The sequence below is a fragment of the Ambystoma mexicanum genome, chromosome 2q (genome assembly GCF_040938575.1).
Source record: "Ambystoma mexicanum isolate Mex_15411 chromosome 2q, UKY_AmexF1_1, whole genome shotgun sequence".
Lineage (NCBI taxonomy): Eukaryota > Metazoa > Chordata > Amphibia > Caudata > Ambystomatidae > Ambystoma > Ambystoma mexicanum.
In genome coordinates, this window is record NC_090924.1 from 1216216249 (window position 1) to 1216239718 (window position 23470).

Sequence of the window (23470 nt, forward strand, 5' to 3'; positions counted from 1 at the left end):
AAAGTAGAGGAAAGATCAAGGAGGATTAGGACAGAAGGAATGCTGGAATCAAGGTTAGAGAGCAGATCTTCACAGGTGTTCAGGAGAGAGGTGTTGGTGCCTCTGGCAGCTCTGAAGCCAGACTGATGGTCATGGAGACAACCAACAGATTCAATGTGGAGAGTAAGATGGGAAATGGCCATCTTTTTTCCAAGAGTTTGCCCAGGAATGGGGTGATGGAGATCGGGCGATAGTTTGCCTGACAGGTAGGATCGACAGATGGCGTGTTGAGGAGTGGGTGCACAAGGGAGTGCTTAAGGGGAGAGGGAACGTTCCAGTGGTGAAAGAGTGATTACAGAAATCGGCCAAGGTGCAGCGAGGGTGTCAATATGGTCCTTGATGGTTCTGGAGGAGCATGGTAGCACCGTTTGGATAGTACTTTCATGGATCAGACTTGTCTAGAAACCTTGCCAGGTGTTGTCAGAGAGAAAAAGGAGAAAGGACGAAGAGAGGTAGAGATGGCCAAAGGGGGGCCAAGATAGGGAGAGGAAGAGGAGATAGTGGACAGGATGTCCTGAGTTTTAGCAGAGAAGTGAGAGGCCAGAGCCATACAGAGGGTCTGGGAGGGTACAGGAGAGGTGGAGACCGCAACAGGATTGACCAGTTCCATGCAGATTTTAAAGAGTTTGGCCGTGTTGTTAGAGGCAGCAGAGACCCAGGCTTCAATGTGTGCTCTCTTCTTGATGAGTGTTATTGCTTCGACTGGCATTTTTGCGCAACCAGTCTAGGTATGTCTAAATGTGGCCTGGCATGCTTTACTGTAATGTTATAATGTGTCTACACTGGTCTACATTGTGCAGCCAGTGGGACATGTTTTCAATGTGGCATGGCATTTTTAATAGCAACGCATGATTTGCATGTATTGGATTGGTTTTACCCTACAAAACAATGGCAAACACTCTGGCTTTTTAGCCAATTTTTCTCAGAAAGTGTGCTGTATATTGCATTAAAACACATATTTATATCTTTTTCCTGGTACAGTGTGCGGTATACCCCTTCAGCAGCACGTTCATGCGTATTGTGCAAGCGTGATGATACAGGCCGGCCCAGAGTGTGGCACGACCCATGATTTTTTTGCCGAGCTTGGGGGGCCCCGTCAGCATGGCTTGTAGGGGGGGCCCACATTTTGTGTTATGCCACTGTATAGCGCATATACGCAATGTGTTTCAAAGTGCTTAATTTCATTCCTAAATTCCAAATAAAATGAAATTAAATCACAAAAATACAATCGATTTGTAATACATTCATAATATCTGTGGCATGAAATGCAGAGTATTTTAAAATTGAATTAATAATCTGTTTCCCTTCTTCTTTCATAGCGCCTTGATGCCCATGGGCTAAGTGCGCGATATAAATGCCAAAATAAATAAATAAAATAGAGTGAGTACATAGTGTCTATGGTATTATTTATTATGATATTGGAACTAAAGGCCTCAATAAAAGTGTAGGGGCAGCATTAAAAGTAGATGGTAATACCATCCGTAGGCAAGACAATCCCTTGCTTGTAATAGGAAGTATTTAATCCACAAGAAATTGTAGTAATTGTGCCGCCGGAGTTACCACCTTCGTTAATCCCGTTACTCCTCAATAAGGTCCTATGAAAGGGCAGTAACAAGAAAACTCATAATCAGGTGGACATGTGCCAGTTACTATTGAATTGAGTTGAGCAGAATAACACTTAGAGACCAGGAGACGGAAACCCTAGTAGACGATGCAGACATCATTATATGCCCGTCAGAGCCAACAAATCGCAACATTTGTGTATCCTTGGCACCCTCTGGTGGGACAGTTGGTGGTGGAACTCCCACTGGCGGAGCTGTAGATTGTGCAGCACTTGTGGCCCCCCAGACCTGCCAAAAAGGTTGTGCAGTGATAGAGCTGAATACAGTTGTATACAGTTGCTGGAAAATGGTGTATTAAGCGGAAAAGAAAAAAAAGAAAATATTTCAAGCAATGATGTACAACAATAAGGCTCCAAGAAACAAACAAAACGCATGTGCGGTGAATACAAGTATAATGGTTATGACAATCAATTAATCGGATCCTGTGTGTAGTGAACACAATTCGAATCATATGATTGTAAGAATAGAACAAAATCCCCAAAGAATCATCTGAGATAGGAATATTACCAAAAGATGGGGTTGAGATGACTGACCTCCAATCCACGAAGGTCAAATGTAAATATGTGGTTATAACACCACAGGATGGTGGTAAAGCAAGTAAGATTGGTAACACGTCCAACGGTGTGGCAGTACGTGAATTTGGAGGGAAAAAAAAGCAACGGCTGAATGCAGGCCTTAAGGATATTGCCATGGAAGATGTACAATGTCGGTTTGAGGGAATACCTGAGGTATCAAAAAAGCTGTGCTCACATATAGATATTGGGGATGATGTAGAGTTAATCGCTGCTACTACTCAGCCTATTTGTCCTACTGAGGTTACCGATGCCATGAGAATAATATGAAAAGCTGAGAATAGCATCATTGGTGAGCAAGGTGAAAGAGTAAAAGTGTTACAACTCCAACATAAGAGTGAGAAAGAAGGGCACCCTCTCCTTAATGGAGCGACTGTACTGAGTGTCCTACATAGTGTTGTCCCCCTCAGAGGTATAACAACTGATGATATTCTGATAGTGGATCAACTAGTTGAACTAAAAAAAAACATAACCAACATTTGGTTTGTTTCGGACACGACTTTGGAGTATGCCTTGAAATATGATGCTGACCTTTTTTCGATATGGGTATAAAAGTAGGACTGCATACATGAATACGGTCAAATATAGGGTGGAGACCAAACGGAATTCCAAGCAATAAGCATCATATGCCATGCCAGTAACCAGGTAATAATCAGATGATACGTCCTGATGTTAGTGAGGCTCCTACTACTAGGGGTAGAGAAGAAAAATAATCTGTGACCCAGAATGGTGGTGAGAAGTCCGATGGCTATTGGCAATGGTTGCCATCTGCTTTTAAAGCTTACTTTGTGCAACCGTGTTTATATGATAGTTTATTGATATAGCGCCTATACACAAATGTGTTTATATTGTTTCACAACAATAATTTGCTGAGCTCGTGGAATATTAGAGGGTTCTCAGACCTGTCGGCCCCCGAAGGGTTATTGGCAAATTTACATTTGTTCACCTTGGAAGCGCTCCAAGAAACCTGGATGATGGATATATGTGAGATAGATGACAGTAGCAGGGCCCATGTTTTAGCATCAAAAGGACCAATAGGGAGACCAAAAGGTGGACTATTGGTATCTGTTCAGCATCCATGGTGCATAACCGAATCTAGTGAAATATCTCCCATGGTCCAACTCGTAAAAATGACATGTGATGTTCCAGGATGTAGTGAGATGGTGCTCATTAATATCTATGATCATCCAACTCAGTATTCAGCAAGAGTAATGTTGCAATAATCAAAAGACTCTTGGCCCAGCTTGACTATAGTATTTCTATCTGGTTGTTGTTGGTTACTTTAATGCAAAGATGGGCACTCCCCCGGAAGGTCTTCCCGGTTTACAGGAGTCTGCAATCTAAAGTTCTACTGAATTCAACATCCAGGGAAGAAAATGGGCAAAAATGTTTTACACGTTTAACCTAAAGATGCTTAATGGATACAGAGGGGGAGATGTACAAAAAGCTGACACTAGGATAAGCAGAAGGACAGCGTCAACAATCGACTATTTCTCTGCTAATCCCGAAGCCAGGAGCATAGTAGAAGATATGGCTGTACTGATAAGACATGATAGTGATCATATGCCAATATCCGTCAGATCAATATACACAGAAAGAAACGACCAATATGATTCTATTGGAGACATATATATCTTAAGCAAGGTGAAAATCATATCCAGTGGAGTAAAACTAAGTTAGATAGGGCAATACTTGTAGCTGTGAGGGAGTTTACACAATATAGGACTAAATGGGAATCGAATCAAGCCTGTGTTAGGTCTGATCTGCTACTTGACATTATAGCATTAACCTCTAAGATTAAAGACACAACAAAACTAATGCGCAATATAAAGAGTAAGCGTGAAAGACGGAATGCTAGAAAAAACAAGGGCCAGGGTTATGAAAAGTGAATACAAATAGCTAAATGGTGTCTCAGACAAGACATCGCTGAAACTCTTGCGAATGCCGGGGCAGAATGTGCTGTCATGGAAATACCTAAAACAATTAAATTGCTCAAAACAGCTTTTTGAAGATGGATGCAATCACATCGGTTGAGATGTGGACAGGAACTTTGGATGCAGCTTGCAAACCATGCAACAAATAATAACAACACTATGGCTTGTCATAAGGGGGACAGTAAAAAAAGACCTCCCTATGAATAAGGTACTTGAGCAGGTCTGGGAAACGAATATAGGTAAACCCTTAGGGGGAGCAGTTCCTATTGATGTAGATGACCTACATATAACAGAAATATGGAAATGCAAATCCTCAAGACTAGATATTAGAAAGATTATTGAGAACCTTCATTCTTCTCGCATAGCAGGTCCAGATGACACCTGTAATGGTCTGGTTAGGATGTCACTAAGTATCTTGGCTAAAGCTCTGTACATTCTATTTGAACATATTGATAGAGCTGGAAAGGTCCCTCCATCATGGAGGGAAAGTAATATTCTTCTATTGTATAAGAAACAGAGTAGGACTGATCCCACCAATTATCGAATGCTGGCGGTGCTGGACAGCCCAGTAAAAATATTTGCCAGTCTTGCTCAATGGACTGAACCAATGGATCATGGAAAACAACATCCTTCCTGCGAACCAATTGGGTTTTAGAGCTCTCTCAGGCACTGTCCAGAATTTGATAATTCTAGTAAGAGCTATAGAATACGCATGGTCCAGGTCTCATCTTCCGGTATGCGGAACATATATAGATTTTAGTGCTGCATTTGACACGGTCATGAGGAATCGTCTCTGGTTCAAATTGGTAGCTTGGCAGATTCTTCATGGCCTGTTAACCTTGCTTATGCAGCTGCACTAGGAGACGAGTCTAGGAATTAGACTGAATGGAGATGGAAGACTCTCTAACGCCTTCCAAGCCACCCGAGGAGTAAAACAAAGATGCATAGTGGCGGCGACTCTATTTAACCTGTATTTAGCTGATCTAGCTGCAGTTTTCAATGAGTGTCTATCGTCGTCCAGTGAAAATAAGAACGTTGAGAATTGGCTGGCTCGGCTACACTGATGACCTGATCCTTCTGGATCATACCCTTTGGGGTTTGCAATATATGTTAGACATCCTGAGCCAATTTGTTAAGACAAATGGTCTTCGCATCAACATAAGTAAAACTAAAACTATGATGTTCATGGCAAAAAAGAATGTCAAGCAAAAAAAGTGTGGTACATTGATAAACAGCCCATAGACACAGTCTCAAGTTACAAATATTTGGGTGTCATGGTTGACGATAAGCTAAACTGGGCCATTCATTGGAGAGAAACGCTTGACAGCTGTATGAGAACAGCCCATGTATTAAGAAATTCATCAGCAGGCATGGAGGTTGCTCTATTAAAACCATTATGCTGTTACAAACAGCAAAGATAGTGCTGTGTATGTTGTATGGAGTTGAGGTGTGGGGCAAAAAGTACCGGCACAAGAGGAAATCACTTCAAGGATACATTTTATGAATGCTATTTAGGATGCCTAGGTCCCTGCCAATTGAATACATATGTTTGGAATTTGAGCACACTCGTGAGTTGGCCAAGATAGAAAAAGGCATTCATGTGTTACGCAGAATTACTTCGCCTTGCTAATCGTACGCTTATGGATGAGTTTTTTGCTGCTGCATGTAAAATCGAAAATTGTGATTGATTGGGGATTATGGGGACGCTAGCGACGTGCCCTAGAAAGTAGGTGGTTGAAGTAGCTGAAAGCAGCAATGAAGTTACACTTTTGTTACAAAAGAAAATAATTATATGTCGCCTTGCTGACTATAGCAAAGAGACATATTTGGTCCAACAAGCCTCAACCGTAAATAATGGTCCCTACTTAGGGTATTGAATGGAACGCATCCAGGTCTCTGTGTATATTGATGCCTACCAAAATAGTCATTTGATTAGGCAATATTTGATTTTTAAAATGTATGCCACTAGAGTGCTTGAAATTAAGGGTGTAAAAATTGGAATTGAACGTCAAAATTGCCTGTGTAGATTGTGCGGTAAATTAGAAATGGAATCTCCTGAGCACATCATGAAGCAATGTCAAAGTTTGTGCACTATAAGGAGGCAGGCCATTAAATTTTTATAACAATCTGCTCTCTGTCGAAAGTATTGATGTATTGTGGAACATTTTAATGGAAGGCAACAATATGAATTGTATGCATCACCTGATTACAATTTATGAGAAATGTTTCTTAACTTGTGTGCATCTCATGTATTTGCTATATAGTATAATGTTTCAGGATATTGACTATAGATGATTTTTAATAACTGTATATATATGTATATATAAGAGTCCCCTTTCTTTTTTTATTTCAGTCAGTTTTAAACATATTGAGATTGTAGTCTCTTTTATCCCTGCTTTTGTCAAGTGACTGTTTTAGGATAACAACTGTTAAATAAGATAGAGAAGATTGTCGTGCATGTATACAAATCAAATCTGGCTATATGTATAATCTACAAAAATAAGTTGAGTTTGTCGGTATTAACAATTCGAATTCCATCAAATTCAAACTGAAGCATGGCGATAAACCCATCCTTATGTTGACTTCTACTGAGATGTAATTCTTCATGGGATCAGTATACCTTCCCTTAGAAATGCAACCTTTCTAATAAGCTGAAGTGCAGTATGTCTCTTGCTGAGTGTGCACTTCTTTTCGCTAGTTGCATTTCTGCAGCCCGTCCCTTCTGCAGTTCGGTGCCTATTGCAACAACCTTTGCTTCCATACCTAGGTTATCCCCTCCCCTTCTTTCATCGATCTTTGGGATGTGAGCGTCTTATGATTCAGCACACAATGAAGCCGATACCTGTCACCAGTTGCGCTTGCCACCGTGGAATTTGATTTACCTACTTCTTCCCACCTGGGTTTTATCCGCTCCTTTTGTGTTTTGGTATCTGCTTTATTTCCGCCTATAAGGATTCGGTTCCATCACACTAAAAACCTAGGATTTGTTTAGTTTGTTTTTGGTGTTGAATACAATGTTCTGCGTAAAAGTGTAGACCGGCCTGACCGGATTCACATCCACTCTGCCAATTTTGTGTATGCAAAGTGAAATGACAGGTAATGGATGGCCTATGTCAGAGTTAGTTGTTCGATTCAGTAATACTTTAGTCATGGTCTATATTTTATATAGTATGATATGATATGATATGATATGATAAGATATGGCATTTATAACGCGCCTATACACAAGTGCTTCAAGGTGCGACGAGGCAAGGGAGGGGAAGAGATGGAAGACAGAGACAATGATCTTACTAGGCCAGGTGACATTGTGATTGTGCAAGTGCAGGGGAAGGGGGAAGGGAAAAAGTGTGACGTGGAAGGAGAGGAGGCAGTGCAGTACATGGGATCGACAGTAAAAATAAATAGAATAAATAAAAACAATAAATAATCAATAAAAGGTGCGGCCAGCTGGTGGCAAGTGCAAGGGTAAGTGCAGACATCATGTGTCAAGTGCTGGTAGGGGGCTGATTCCTCTCACTTCGGAGCAGTGCTTATATAACTAATTTTCCTCAACTAGAGTGATTGGTTCTCACAATTGATCTGCAGTGTATGAGCATGTCTAATAAGTTGCTCTGTGAGGGTGGTGGGGCTCCAGCTGCAACCACATAGTTGCGTACACATCGCCCGTCCTAAATGTGTAAAGTTGCTTGTATGTACATGTGCTTTAGCTTGTACTCGTTTACGTATTTTTGTCAGGTGAATTTGAAAGTGGACATAAATTATCCAGTATGACTCTTCCAGCCGTACAGTGTCGGCATTCTTAATGTTCCTACAATTCAGCACAAAACCTACTATCATGAGACCACAGTACACATTTACACATGAAACATCCAAAATACAATCAATGTAAAGTGAAAAACCAGAAGGAGTCTTCCCAGAAAAATGTCTTTCATCCAAGATCTGCCATTTGCTCCTCTTGTTTCCATTCCAGGCTTTTTTGTGTCTTCCTGGAGGAAGCTTAGCTCCCTACCAGTGGAAGCTATTGTAGATGCATGAAGAGAGGGGTCTGGAGTCAGTCAGCTGCATGGCCACGCTTGACTAATGTATCCTGCCCAAATCTCTGTTACAACAGCAGCCATTTTGTAAGGGGCACTGAAACCGTTTAAGATGGGGAGCGATTTGCTGAATGTTGCTTTACAGGGCTTAACTTTGTTTGCCTGCTGCTTGGTACAATGGTGGTGGACTCTTTTGTGCTGTAATACATTCTCCTTGTGTTCTTTTGTATTGTTTGTAATGTCCGTTTCTGTTCATATCGTATCTATGCGTGTGATATGCACAAGCAGATTTATAAAAATGCACGCAAACTGCATGCAGTGGTTCCTCAAAAATCAATTTCTGTATTTCTGACGGATTGTTGAGATTCACGGAAATACCTTTGCGGGCCCTACCTCACACAAAATAATAGACTTTCAGGTGCCCCTGACAAGTGTCTCTTTCAACTACTCCTCTCGTTCCTTTTTCGATCACATGTACGAGTTAAAACACAATGATGTCAGGGGTCTAGAGAGACCCCTGTAAGCCGTCACATCGAAGTATTAAAAACGCACGAGCATTTCTATTCATTTCTCCCAACCGGATCTCACCACTAAAAACACGCATTTACACGCAGGGGTCCTTTATGGCCCATTTCTATAAATATGACTGGTGTTTTGACATAGGAGAAGGGGTGAATATGACACTCCACCCACATGGGTGAACCCAACTAATGCATACATTATTGGTAGGTGTGCACCTATCAACAACGTATTCATGTTTGCCACGAGGACATCACACTGTTCACAAAATCATTCCTCAAGCCCACAGATAGAAGTGCTCTTCTGCTTTCGGACACTTGTAACTACGTGAGTTCGAAAAATTCGCTGATTTATAGATAATTTGTGAAGCATAATTAATTACACTAAAATTGAAGATTTTCAGCAAGAAGCCTGCAAAGTGCAGAATACATTTATAGAGAGAGGCTTTCAAACCAAAGTGATGGGGGCTCTATTTAAAAGGGCGCAGGCGGTCCGAGGCACTCCTGCAGTGCACACCTAAAGTGAACTGGAAAGCAACATGTCATGGATAACCACCTTTGGCCCTGCAAGCAACACAGCTTATCATCCGCTGCGTGGGAAGTGGCATGTCATAAAAACCAGCTGGCAGATTAACACAATTACACAGTAGGCCTCTAAGATGGGCAGAAGCATGTGGCAAAATCCTGTCAAGGCTTCCACGGAACCCACCAGACTGCTGCCTACCTGCGGACACTACCCCCGTGGGCATTGTCTAGCGTGTAAGGCAACCACAAAGCCCCCCAATCGTGAATACAGCAATGTCCAATGGGAAAGACGACGCCTCTCGACTTGTAATTAGTGTACATGTATGTGTCGCTTGACATGTCCATGTGCCTGATGTATACTGGCCACACCACTAGGGAGGATATCTTCTAAAGTAGTACAGGACGTTATACTCCATAAACAGACTGGGACTGATTTGCAATGGGCTGTAATGGACAGATTACAGTCATCGGAAACATACAGTGGACTTGACTCAAAGCTGAAGGATGGATTACTGCTAGAAGTGCACTCCAATGTTGACTGAACGATTGTGTTCAAATTATAACAATAGGTACAGGTGTTTCTCTTCGCTCTCCTTCATTGTGATATCCATGTTTCTCACCCCATTTTTTGCAAATGCAGAGTCCGCTGTCGAGAGATCTGCAGCATTTCGCCCATTTCAGAAGTGAGATTCACTTCCTTGTTTGTCCCCTTTACTCGTTGGGGTCAAACCCTGTTTGGCATTGGTATTGCATTTGAGACTACGTATCCCAGGCACCCTAGCATGCCAAACTGGCTCGCATTCCTGCCCATGAGCCCCTACTAAAAACGACCGGCCCGATTCATGAAATATTTGCCCAGTTTAGAGTGACTTTGCACTGCTGAAAAGTGACTTTGCACTGCCGACACAAACCCTGATTCATGGAACCGTGCAAAGTCCGGGCAAAGTCATTTTGTACTGCAAAAAAGACTATGCACTGACTTTGCACTGCAATAATACACTTTGCACGGTTCCATGAATGAGGGTATGTGTGGTCAGTGCAAAGTCACTGTCTGGCAGTGTGAATTTACATTGAACCGGGCAAATATTCCATGAATCGGGCCCAATGTGTCTTCATTATTGTGCTGGACGCCTACGATTACACAATACGGAAAGCAATGTCACACATCAGAGCTGTGTTTTGAGCTGATCGCAGATAGTGTGGTCTGCTCCAAGTACATTATGGATTCCCTAGTTAATTGTACCTATCTTTGTGATTTTCAGTTCGCAATCAGGACCTGAATGTTTCACCTTCCAAACACGTCACCTTTGTTTATTTAGACTTTGGCTCTTGTTGGTCATCATTTCATGCCGGTTGAGTGTGAATGAACCTTCATTAGAACATTGGAATGCTGTCAGTTCTCTGGAAGATAACACACTGGCAGAGGGCCATGATGGCTGATTTTAGTAATGTGTACCAACATTCCAAATGTTCCTCCTTTGTTTCTCCTAATTTTAAAGAGAACCTTCCATCTTCATTGGACAGGATGTTCCAATAGCAATAATGCCCGCTTACCTGAGCCATTAGCAGATGGTAATGTCTCCTCGCTTTACTCCGGCCTCTGCGGGCCCCACAAAATGCGGCATTATTTATTAATTTAACACAATAGCTATGCTGTAATTCTTTCATACAGTGTCAGATCAGTCTGGCAGACTGGTAGCTCGCTAGGTGCTGCTTCATGTGGGTATTGCTGCATATGCACCAGGTCCATTATGATGAGTCATGAGCAGTGAGAGTGATTCCAAGGTTACCATTTCATTCATTTCATTATTGAGGTTTTCGACATTTTTCTCCAGGGGTACATTGTAAGACACTGTTGTGTGATGTTACTGTTATTTTTTTGGTGCGTACAATTACCTGCACAAGCAGAATGATTGCATCAATTGGCGATAAGTGGTTTTAATTAGCTTTCTGTAGGTAAGTGTTAAAAACACAACCTTGGCTACAGCAATCCACGACAAAACATGTTTGGGATGGATAGATTTACATTTCAAAACATGTTTGCTGGATTTTTTTTTATAGATATATTGTGCCCAAATGTTTTCTTGTTCTGCACAATCTTTAGCCGGACAATGGGCCTCATTACGAGCTTGCTGGTCCGGACACAACGGTACCGGTAAGCTTGCTGGTACTGTTGTATCCAGACCGGCAAACTCCGAGTTGTGCTTGCGGGTGCCTAAGGCACCCGTGAGCACAGCATGCCTGTGTCACAGGCACTGTTATTAACGGTGCCGGTGCTACAGGCATCCCCATTCCCATTGAGCCCTATGGGCACCCAATTCCGGCACCCTCAAAAGGGCCGGAATACCCCGGTAATTGCCCATTCACAGTTGCTGGACTTTCTTGCAAGTTTGGAGGTAGCCTTCACCGGCAAGGCTCCCTCCAACCTTGTAATGAGGCCCAATGTCTCCCTTGTTAACACTTTGCTGCTGCTGTTAAGCCTTAGATCAGGCACATGCAAGAGTCCAGGCGTTGATACCCCGACAACACATTCTTTTTTTCACAGAACACAGTGCTTTTATGGAAAGTGTTGTTCCTCCAAGGAACAACATTTTTCTAATTGTACATGGACCTGAGAGTCTGGTTCTGAGTACAGTCCACACCTTACAGCACAGCAACAGTCCTAGTGATGATCACAACAATAGCAGAGGCTGTGCAAATGGATTCTTCTCTTCCTACACTTGAAATGCACGCAAAAAAAGCATTACCTTCGAGGTGTTGCGCTGTACCAAGCACATTGAACCGTTGAGTCCTGACACAGAAACGGCCCGCAACGTGACTGATGCACAGAGGTGGAAATTCGGGTGGGAGTGCTTTGCTTCTTGTCAGCCCATGCAGTGTGTGAAAGGGGAGTCAGCAAGGGGCAGCAAGCAACTTGTTCAGGGGTAACTCCTCGGCAATGTACACAGCCCTACAAGGTAATAGAAACTGAGGCTGTTCCAGAATGCCGGCGACAGTTTTATAATTTACTGACATTTTCGCGAAACATTTTGGTGAATAAGAAACTTGTCAGCTTGCCGAACCTTGGGAAGTGTACAGGTGTTTGTGGTGTAGAAAGCAGGATTGGTCCCCAGCTCCTGGAAACCACCTCAGAATCCGTGGGGTTCCTGCACATTTTATTTTTTTATTTAAAGTGGTGGTTGCTATGACAGTTTCTCTGCAGAGGGAACTGTCATTTCAAACACGAAAGCTGAGTTTGTGTAGGACATTCGCCACTTTGGGCAGTGAGCAGCGATGGTTAGCGGCAGAATCAGGCAGGTACTGAAGGCCTGATTCACAGAAGCGTGTTATAATGGCGCAGTCCATTGGAAAACGTTCTGTGAATCCGTGTCCTGCATGGGTGTACGCGTATATATTAACTGCGCATCCAAGGCCAACTGCACCCAGCTTCTGAGTAAAAAAAAAATACCCAAGTTCCCATTCATTGGAATCTAAGACACAAAGAAGAGCAGGGCAACCGCACCCAGCCCGAGACCGACAAGCACGCAGAATTTCCTGCAGTGGTCTAGCAAGGTCGAACCGCACCCGCACCCGCACCCTGGGGTGTAGCCCGCGGTCTCCTTGGTGCTGTACGGGCAAGCTGGTCAACTTTGCTTGAAGTAAGCAAACACACAACCACAGCACTCCTTGCATTTCCCCTTCAGCGGCCGTTAAACGGCAACCTATCTAAGCACTTTACCCTGCGGTGACAGTTTACCGACCGCGCCTATTAACTGCGCACTTAGAAACGCACACGTGTTGGACTGTTTCATGCTGCTGTAGCGAACACCAGAGGTCCATTCATTTGCTCTTAAAGGATGAATTGCTCTTCAGGGTGTTCTCGCGAGTGGCAAGTAAACTAGATTAGGTTCACATCAAACAAGTGGTTGGTTGGTGAAGTCTTTAAGTGTGCAGATTAATACACAGACAACCAATCCCTCCTTTAAACGCCACTGTCCAATGTGCGGTCTCTGATCCCAGTAACACCATCTGAATGGGTGAAGGTGCACGGCTGGATTACATGTTTCAACTGCATTAACAGAAGCAATGCCTTTATGCGTCTATGCTGTGGACGCTATGTTTTCACTAACATGACGTGGGACGTCCAGTTATTCAGAATGTGCACGGCATGTGCTGTTCCGCGTGCTTTGGTTTTGCCTGCTCATGCTTACTCCAGGGGCTCATAGCGCCAGCGCCACTGCTCTGCGTGACCTCGGTGCCAGTCGCGGGCAACAGGTGCAGTGCTCAGATAGTTCAATTCCTCACTTGCCTGCGCGTAATTTCCATTTCAAAATGTCTTGAAAATGACCACGTTTGCTCTCTTTTTCGCGAGGCAACAGATAACGAGTCCAATGCTGACAGGTTGCAATGCTCTCCCTCCTGTCTGTGCTGTTTCAGCCCATAACACAGATCACACTGGGGGTTACTACATAACACTACACACTGCGTTACTGTCCATATGGTGGGACCTGCAGGACACATCACAGCGAGTCCATATGATGTGTATAATGTTAATGTCAATATTGTTGACATTAACATTATATGTGTTTCGAACTACCAGGAAGTGCTGCAGGAAGTACAGATATATTAAGACTCCCACCGCCCTTTTACAGTTGTCTTTTCATTCTGCAGATATCTTATTTGGAAATAAAACGAGTGACACGGCTGATCATAAAATAAGCATTTTAAAACATCGATGATAGCACTGAAAATCGTGTACTTACTGCAGCAGGCTCAGGCACTAAAGTCCTCCTTGCTCGGCAAGTTTCTAAGCTGAACTCCAGGAGGCGTGATTTAAAGAGATAACTGGGACACCTGATCAGAACAATCCAGCACCATGGCAACCAGCGTGTGGTCACCTGGGCAGAGCAGGGGCGGTGGGAGGGGCGAGGTGGCATGCCGCGCCCATTTCTTTACCCTGCCATTGGAATGTTCCCATGCCAGAACCTTAGCCTTCTCTCGGCCTCGCCTGGGGTCGGGTATCAACACATTTGGGAACTAGATAAATGGATGCCTGTGTGCGTGCTTTTTTTCGCAGGGTTTTCTTGAGTTACAATGGAAACGGAAGAACACAGAAAGTTGGGACTGTGTGTCCCTATTGTTCACCTTGAATAGCTGGGGGTCACTGGAGCCGAGAGATTAGAAGGGGCGGTAAAATAGCAGCGACACATAAGAATCACTTTGTATGAGGAATGCAATTAGTACACACTATTTGTTTCAGCCACAAAGTCACAATTGCCTTAAACGAGGAGGGATCAACAATCACTCCATGCATTTCAAATTGAGAGCTGCATGTTTAAAAAAAAACAAAAAACAAAATACTGTTGACGGTTGCATTGCAGGTAGGTGTACTGTACACATTGCTTAACCACTTGATTACCTGAATTTCTTCTCGGAAAAAAAAACAGCAATAACATATAAGGGGATCTGTATATATAGTTTGCATACTGTAATTGCTAAGTCCTCAGCGAAGTCGGGGTTCATGGAGTCGCGAGAATTGGGAGCTCCAAGATCCACCTGGTCCCTACAGAGGAGTCCTTGTCCACGCACCACGCTTCACGAACCTTCAGATATTCCGGTCCATGCCCTGGTACCCACATCTACAGGAGCCGTGTTGACGCCATGCGAGCCTAGTAACGAACGGTTTGGGGTTCCGCCTGAGACCGAACGCATTGCTGAACCCATGACCAGGCGCATAACCTGGGCATTTGTCCATTTATTATGCCAATTTACATCACCTTTGCTCCTTCGCTTAGGCCCCTTCCTTTCCCTCCAGTAAGGTGCAGAATGAGAAATGTTTTCTTTTTGGCATAAAAAGGCCGCAGATTTATTTATACACATAATAAACACAGCAAACAATGGTGAAAATAGCTCTGAAGATGCATCGACTGCTCCTCCGTTTCCAAAACCTGATTCCCCCTTTTCTCCAAAGTCCATAATAGGCACAACTCCCCCAAGCCCTTTGTGTCTGAGACCCGCCTGCTCCTTCAGGTTTTCCTCAGCTGAGAGAGCGCCGCTTGTTGTGGGGAAGCTGAGCCCTCATTGCTACCACCAGACTCCCCTGCCGTTTAGGCTCCCAGGAGGCGCTGGTCCGAAAGAGCGAAGACCCTTCCGGCTTAGCAATGGCTCATTCGGAGTCTGTCTCTTATCACTGGTCACCAAAACACTACCTTGCCGTCCAGCGACGTCGACGGCCAGGCCTCGCCGTAGCTGTTCCTCATGTAGGGTGGGTGGGTGGCAGGGCCGGTCTTACAACAGATTGCACCCCAGGCGGGAAGCATCGTTGGCACCCCTCTCCCCCGACCTGTGATCTCATGCATGTGTCATGGGCTGAGCAGCGGGAGTAGGGACTATGAGTTAACAAAATTGTCAATGCTGGTTTCTGCAGAATTTCATGAACCTCAGAAAACAGCAATAAGAGGGTCAAACCCGAACAGGCCTGGTTATGTTAGTCTGCTTTTGCTCTTCATTTTTAGTAACAATGACCAGTTTGCTGCTGTGACTCAGGTCAGAGAATCGACAATTTCAGATCTACACTAATGTCATTCGTATGACCTCAAACATTTAGCCACTCTTTAAAGGTGATGAACTGGTCTTGAACAGTGTTACTCAAACCTCCAAGAACAAGCACCAGCAACATACCCACCGATAGCTGTACAAGCCCGTCTATCTCAGCATTAAAATACATGCATTTATGCAGTATGTACTGCATCAAATATTTCACGGAAAGTGAAATATATTTAGGAGGGACACACGTAAACAATATCACTACTCCATGTGAGTGGTAAAGTCTACTTTAAACATATGCAGAGAGTTAACATGCATGTACAATTCCACATAGCTCCCAATGTTAATGTTGGAGAGGTGGCGTTCGTAAATTATGACATTACAATATGCACTTTACATTGGAACACACTGCAGTGCATTACCACGGCAGAGAAATGGCAGTTTCAGTATTGGGGGTTGTTTCGCTCATGCTTGTGAACTCTCAAAATTCTTAAATGTTTCCTTCGTGATCACTCATTTTAGCTCCTGACAGCACCATGAAACTGTAAGATCGCAAAGAAAAATGATGTCTACCATCCCAACATAAAAACAAAATCAATCAAATTCTTAAAGGGTGGAAGATGACCTTTTCTTGGGACTTGTTAAGTTTACTTTTTGCAAATTACGAGTCGTGTGCTGCTTGAATAACAGTGCCCCTTGCACATTGTGCAGTGTATAGACGAATTTCATTTCAAGGGACTTGGAGTACTGCACGTATCAGGGGAAGCATCTCCAGTGTACTCCAAGCGTAGTGCGCTTTGCCCTCCACCCTCATCCCCCAGCCTTGCAGCCCTGCACTTTCTTGCATTCTCTATTATGGTAAAGAACATTGTCCCGAGCTTGGGGGAGAAATGTACTATGCAGAAGGATCTGCCTCCCCAGGGTGTGTTTAGCTGCTGGTGTATCAAATGCAGAAATGTGTGGCATCAAGAGCCCCACGCTCTGAAACATCTTTTGCGCACTAGTTGGTCACACGGCAGAAAGTGTGAGCAGGTGATTCCCCAACACTTGAACCATTCTTTAGAGACCTGGCTTTGATTAATGTGGCGTTAGCTAGTCATGGCCATTTCCCAGCGTTTGTGTTATCGGAGATTGGAAGCTGCACTGTGCAGGGTATTTTAAAGGCCATGAATTGATGCTACAGCATGTCGCCCCCAATGGAACAAAGAAAGTTAAGCATGCATCCTACAATTCTGGGTATTTGCATTATTCGGAAGACGGGTCAACCGTCGACGGAGACGGCTGTAGTTGCTGAGTTGCTTTCCCAAGCCAGCTGCTGTGCAGACTTCGCTCAGCTTTTGGTCCAGCGCCTGCATCCATCCTTCACACCATCATTCACAAGGCGCATTCGTGTAGGTGTTTGTTTATCTCGTTAGACTAGCGTGATTGTTATTCCAAACAAAAGAAGCACAACGACAAAGAAGAGTATTAGTCTGAGCGAACAGTGAAATGTATGGAACACTTGCACTAAAATAAAGTCAGCAGTGCATGCCCAGGAAAGAGGGAACAACGAACAATATGCTCGGGAGCGGGTACTAGGGGGGTGTAGTAACCCCCAAACCGGCCCAAGCGTGGTACCGGCCCCGAGGGCCTCGCCCTTAAAGTGATTTTGGCCCGGCCAACGGACCGACCAATCCAACCCCGCTGGAACGTGCAACTGTCTAAGATCTGCTGACGGTGACACTCTGCCCAGGTCTTCCGAGAACCAGCCTTTTGATCTCCTAAGGAGAGTCCACCACCAGTGCTCGCTTCCTTTTTCATGACTACTTGAACCTTGACAAAAGTGTCTAGCTTTGTGGCCTCCAGAGGCTGTTCTTGGATGGCCCAGTCATCTCTGCAATACCATTTTAAAATAAATAAAACGCCTATGGAGCAATAGGGCTCACCTGCGAGGACGGGAGCAGGAGGAAAAAAGTGTGCTTGCCTCACAGGCTGTAGTTACTGCCGGGTTTCCTGAAACAAGGCCAATCAGCGAGGACAGGATGCAGCAACTGTTTGTATTTGCTGATTCTGTTGCTGCTTGGCAGTGTGTGCTTGTGATAGGAACAACTTCAGGATTTAGTGACCCACTCACTCCTCTTTTCTGTAATGGCCGGGGCCGACAACACCAGCCAGCTCCAATCGATCCACACTTCAGTGTCAGTGCGCGCCCATATCCTGGAGGAGGACACACAGCACGTGCGTCCATGGGCCTGGCTGGCACCAGCAGCGCCAGCGCCACCTGGGGCCGGGGGAAGTTAATAAAGCAACAAACGTTGCTAATTTATTTGCCAATTGCCCTGCCCTGCCTGAGGGCCGAGGCCAGGGCTGTTTCTTGGCCCGGACGAGGCGGGCAACTGCCCGTGGCGCAATAGCCCCGGGGGACGCAATTGCCCCGGTCCCTGGAGCCTCTGGAGGGGATAGAATTCCCCAGTTTGTGGGGCGGCGCATTGACGTGGGGAAAGTTCCGCAGGTCAGGTGCTGGTGCTGCCCCTTCCGACTGCAATGTCACGTAGTACAAAAGTACTACGTGACATTACAAAAGTGAGAGACTCCCTCTGACCACTTTTGCGCCACTTGGGGTGGGGGGCATAAGCACACCAATAAAAACACTTTAGGTCCCCCTGCAGCTAAGACCAGCCCCTTCCATCACAATGCCGGCAGGAAACTGCTAATGGTGGCCCATTAGTCACTAAATAGTTTTGAGATGGGAGGGGAGGTGCAGTGGGCTGTGGGGAGTGTGCATGCCTTGCAGGGACGCACTGTGTGCCCCGACCCGTTTGGGCCCATGGTGCATCCCTGCAAGCCCAGAAAATGGCCAAAATAATAGTTTAAAGCAGCGCTATTTCTTTCATGCCGCCTCTTTAACAAACTATATATCAATTACACTTTAAACCACTTCCATGGCACTGGTGATGAGTTACTTCACTATGCGGATAATAATTTTGACCAGTTTTGCTGAGTAAATATTCTTTAAGCTACGAACCGGTTTATTTATTTATTTATTTATTCATGCAATGTTTGTCGGATACATGGAGACAGATAATGTATTTATTTATGCAATGTTTGTCAGATACCTGTATCTGACACACATTGCATAAATAAATAAATATGCAGGTACCTGACAAACATTGCATGAATAAATAAATAATTCCGGTCCATGTATCCTTACAACAGTCAAGACTTTACTTTATCAAAGCATAACCCTTGATTCCCATTCAAAGAATGTTGAAGTGATTGTTTATTGGGTTTAGGTGTCTCCTTGTCATTGCCCCTTTGGCTTAGGTTGCCTCCAAACCCCCTTTAGCATCTTGTGTTCTTTGTTGGTTGTACATACTGCATCCTGTGCCATGTTCATGGTTTCTTGGTTGGTGTGACCAGTGCTCATTATCTGCAGCCTAAGTGGGACTGGGGCATAAAATTGTCTTGGGCACCAGTGAAAAAGTGTCCCTCCGTTGCAAATGGCAATTCATTCCTTGTGTGACGGACTGTTTGACTTTGGGTAGGAGTTCCTTAACGGTATAGTTTGGGAATGACGCGCAGGGTGCAGTGGGAGTGGTGCGTGGGGTGCGGTGGGAGTGGTGCGCGGGGTGCGGCAGGAGTGGAGCGCGGTGTGCGGTGGGAGTGGCGCATGGGATGGGGTGCGGGGAGGGTCGTATTCCTAGTGTTTCGCCCTGGGCACCAAATGGACTAGAAACTGCCCTGGCCGAGGCCACAGCCTGTAGCAGTGCCAGTGGTAGAATACACATGTAACACGTTCGCTTCCTAACATTATAAAAATGAACAGGCACATTCACTTTTATGATGTTAGGAAATTAATGTGTTACACATGTATTCTAGCACTGCCCTGCCTGAGGGCCGAGGCTGCAGCCTGCAGCTGTGCCAGTGACACAATACACGTGCAACACGTTTGTTTCCTAACATTATAAAAATGAACAGGCACATTCATTTTTATAATGTTAGGAAACAAACATGTTACACGTGTATTCTTGCACTGTGGACTGCTGGTGCAGCGCCCCCTAGAGGCTGACTGACGTCAGGCAGCCATCTGGGCTGCCTGACGCAAAGACCGGCCCTGGTGGGTGGTAAAACAAAGTCCTCTTCTTCGGCAGCAGGCGTCCTGCTGCTGAAAAACTGCAAGGCCCTTCCAGCAGGACGCCCGCCTCTTATATGGGGCTTGCCCCGCCCCTTCCTTTTGTTTGCCCTTTGCGGGCTTTCAGCGCGCTTTGGCGCTCTTTCGGGCTAAGACCCCACCCTACCTGGGAGGGGGGAGGGAAGTGGAAGGAGGTCCTGCCCCGGTTATCGGGGTGCCTCCTCCATTTTGGTGGTCTTCCCTTCGTCACCTTCATAACCTGGGCATGTGTCCATTTGTTATGCCAACTTACATCACCTTTGCTCATTCACTTAGGCCCCTTCCTTTTCCCTCCAGTTAGGTGCAGAATGAGACATGTTTTCTTTTTGACATAAAAAGGCCGCAGATTTATTTTCACACATAATAAACACAGCAAACAATAGTGAAAATAGCTCTGAAGGTGCAGTGATTGCTCTGTATCCAAAACCTGCTTCCCCCTTTTTCCCAAAGTCCATAATAGGCACAACTCCCCAAGCCCTTTGTGTCTGAGACCCGCCTTCCCCTGCAGGTGTTCCTGGACTGAGAGAGCGCCATTTGTTGGGGGGAAGCTGAGCCCTCATTGCTACCACCAGAGGCCCCTGCCGTTTAGGCTCCTAGGAGGCACTTGTTCAAAAGAGCGAAGACCCTTCCGGCTTAACAATGGCTCATTCGGAGTCTGTCTCTTATCACTGGTCACCAAAACACTGCCACGTCGAAGGTGGGTTACCGCCCACCGCGGCTCCCCCCTTTCCTCCCTCACAGTTCCAAGAGCTTTGTGCACACATTCCAGAAAAACAGCTCCATTCCCAATGCCGACAAATGCACTCCATCTTTCAAGTAGTACTCTGGGGATTTAAGGTTGATCGATCCATGCCTGATGTGGGGAAAACCCCTACCCTTGCAGAATTTTGCCATTGTGCAATTCAACTTCATTCATGAAATTTCCACAGCTGAGTGACTCGCAGCACCCCTCCATTCCTGTCTTGGAATGATTTCTGACCATACTATCTCGGTCTCCCCCAGCCGTGCTGCTAAATCCTGCAAGGAAGACATCATTTCTCTCATCAGGTTCCCTTTCTCCGCAACCTCATTAAGTCGTTGCCCCCTAGATGCACAACTAGCACATCAGGTTTTTGCTGCTTACCCAGCAATTTGTGCACGTGCCTCTGCAGCTGTGCCCATCTCATGCCAGGCACCCCGTGCCACCATATCCAGTATTCGCCAGCTGTCAAACCATCCTGATCGGCCGTCCAGCTCGCCCCGGCCCTTGACACAAATGAATGCCCCAATCACAGACGGAACACCTCCTTCTTTGCACTGCAGCTACTAGGGAGCAGATGAGAGGGAAGCTGTTAGCACTATATTTTATCAGGCCTGATGTACCTCTTAAAACATCCCAAATGCCATCTCCCTATGTGCTTGATCGTCTCTGCGCTTTGGCCCATCCCTGCTGATGACGTGGCTGCCCCTATCCTAAAGGAATGAGTCCCAAACACCCCTTCTGTAACCCCTGCTTTCGCCAGTATCATGTCCATGACCCTCCTAAATTGGAAACGGCTCAATGCTGCCCCATTGCTGTGAACAAGAAACGGGGGCCCTTCACCTGTAGGAACTCTCAGCAATACGCTGCTACACATCCAACTCGGCACACCGTGCTGCCCTGCGTGCTACCAAGTGTAATCATGCTCCCTTTCCCTCTCTGGTCTGTCTTGGATTTTCTGAGGAGGATGCTTAATCGGCCTCCGTCTAAGTGCACGTCGCCAATCCTAAGGAACCCAGAACCCCTGCCATCCTTATTTTCCGGTACCAACTCGCTCACCCTGAACGCCCCAAAGAAAGCCAATGTGAAGGCCGCTGTGAACAAGACCTTCTCATATTCGTTCCAGCACACTCCTGCCAGGCATCCAATCATACTGTGCAGTTTCCCCACGTCAATGGGTCGCCTGACATCAGGCTTCCTCACAGCCTGTTTGGCCCAACTTCTCATGGCCATGACAATGTAGTGCCCTTTTATGGTCGCCAAGTGGTATGCCACCCAAGATCTGGACCACCCAACTTGCCAACACCATCCCATGAAACCCGTACTGGCAACGCCCTTTGTGATTCTGACAGAATATCGCTCTGAAAGGCGAAGAACCGCTCCCAGCACCCTTTGTATCTCCTTGCCGTGCCAGGTGCCAGGACGGTGTTGGTCAGGGAACTCATATCCCTCAATCATGCCCCACCATTGCGCTTTGAAAAGAGTCATCTGCATCACAGCCAGTTTGTCTGACCAGATCATCACCTTCCTGTCCTTCAACTGTTTGGGCCACAATTTAAATGACACTACTATAGGAAACAACTCTAGCAGTGTAATATCCCTAGTAATCCCTTCACGCTGCCATGCAGCAGGCCAGGCCTGACCGCACCACTCACTACCCAAGATGGCCCCAATTCTGTGTGAACCTGAGGAATCAGTGAACAGTTTGAGCACCTTGCCGCTTGTGGGATGCATTTACCCACTAGGTTCTGCCCTGCAACATCACTGTGTGCTGGTGGCACCAGAACCAGCGAAATGGCCGCAAAAAGCCCTATGCACGCTAAACCTCTGAAAATTGCTCTGTGAAACCAGAAAACCGATACTCCCAATCTACTTTGCCTGTGTCGGTAGTGGAACAGGAGACCACACTTCTAAAACCTGTCATTGGGCTGCCCACAGAGGGAAAATGGAAACTAGGTGAAAGTCAGTGCTCCAGTGCCAGGAAACCCCAAAGGTGCTCTGAAATCCGTTTTCCTTGTCTGCTGAAATTGCAAAAAATTGGTTCAAAACATCAGAAAATATCCAACATCCTTGCTGGGTGTTAACCATCACCTTATTTAAGGAACCCACATAAGCACACAATGTCAGGAGAAGCAGAATCCATCATAAGAATATCCACATTAAAAAGTGTGCTTGTCTGTGAAAATCTGTAAAATATGGGCGCAGTACCGTTGTCCGCCTGTATGAAAGCTGTCATTTAATTAGCTTAAACTTGTGCAGTTCAAATCAAATGGTTGAAATTAAGTCACTTGCCATCAAAAGCAATATAGGTTGCCACTATTCAATCTCTATGTTTTAAAAAGTCTGGAATTAGAGATGTGTTTGCCTATTTTTATAATGTGAGTTTATTTTATCAAAAATAAATTTAAACAAGTAGGGTTTTAAAGTAATCTGATGCAAGCCAAAGAACTTCACAGGGAATTCTACAGTTTGCTCCAACAAAAGGCATCTCTCCTGCTTCTCATGAAAAGCCAGGAACTCCCAGTCAGGTGTCAATGAAGAGGGGAGGGGATTTTGCTCTGCTGCTCCTGTGAGAGACAAAGGACTCCCTTGGCTGAAAAGAATATGCAGATGCGAGTGTCAACAGAAACCCCTGCTAGAGGAAAGGGGCGGGGATTGCTCTTGACCCACCAAAACTTTAGGGGCAGGACAGACAGTTATGTGTCAGAGGACTGTGCAAAATTGTAAAATGTGGAAAATACAGTATTGTGAATATGAAAATTCTGGTCACGTTTTAAAACTACTCATAACACTGTGCTATGTTCAGGGACAA

The 23470-nt window shown here is 45.2% G+C and overlaps 1 protein-coding gene across 2 annotated transcripts in view; it reads right to left on the reverse strand.

The window, feature by feature from the left end:
• The window catches only part of LOC138570050 (anterior gradient protein 3), a 209858-nt gene extending 195751 nt beyond the window's left edge, over positions 1–14107 (reverse strand). Inside the window, exon 1 of one of the 2 annotated variants that reach the window (XM_069648613.1) lies at positions 13987–14107. The gene's annotated coding sequence lies outside the window, so the exon portion shown is untranslated. The remainder of the gene's footprint in view (positions 1–13986) is intronic. The other variant, XM_069648614.1, reaches the window with a different exon arrangement.
• Positions 14108–23470: the final 9363 nt, after the last annotated feature.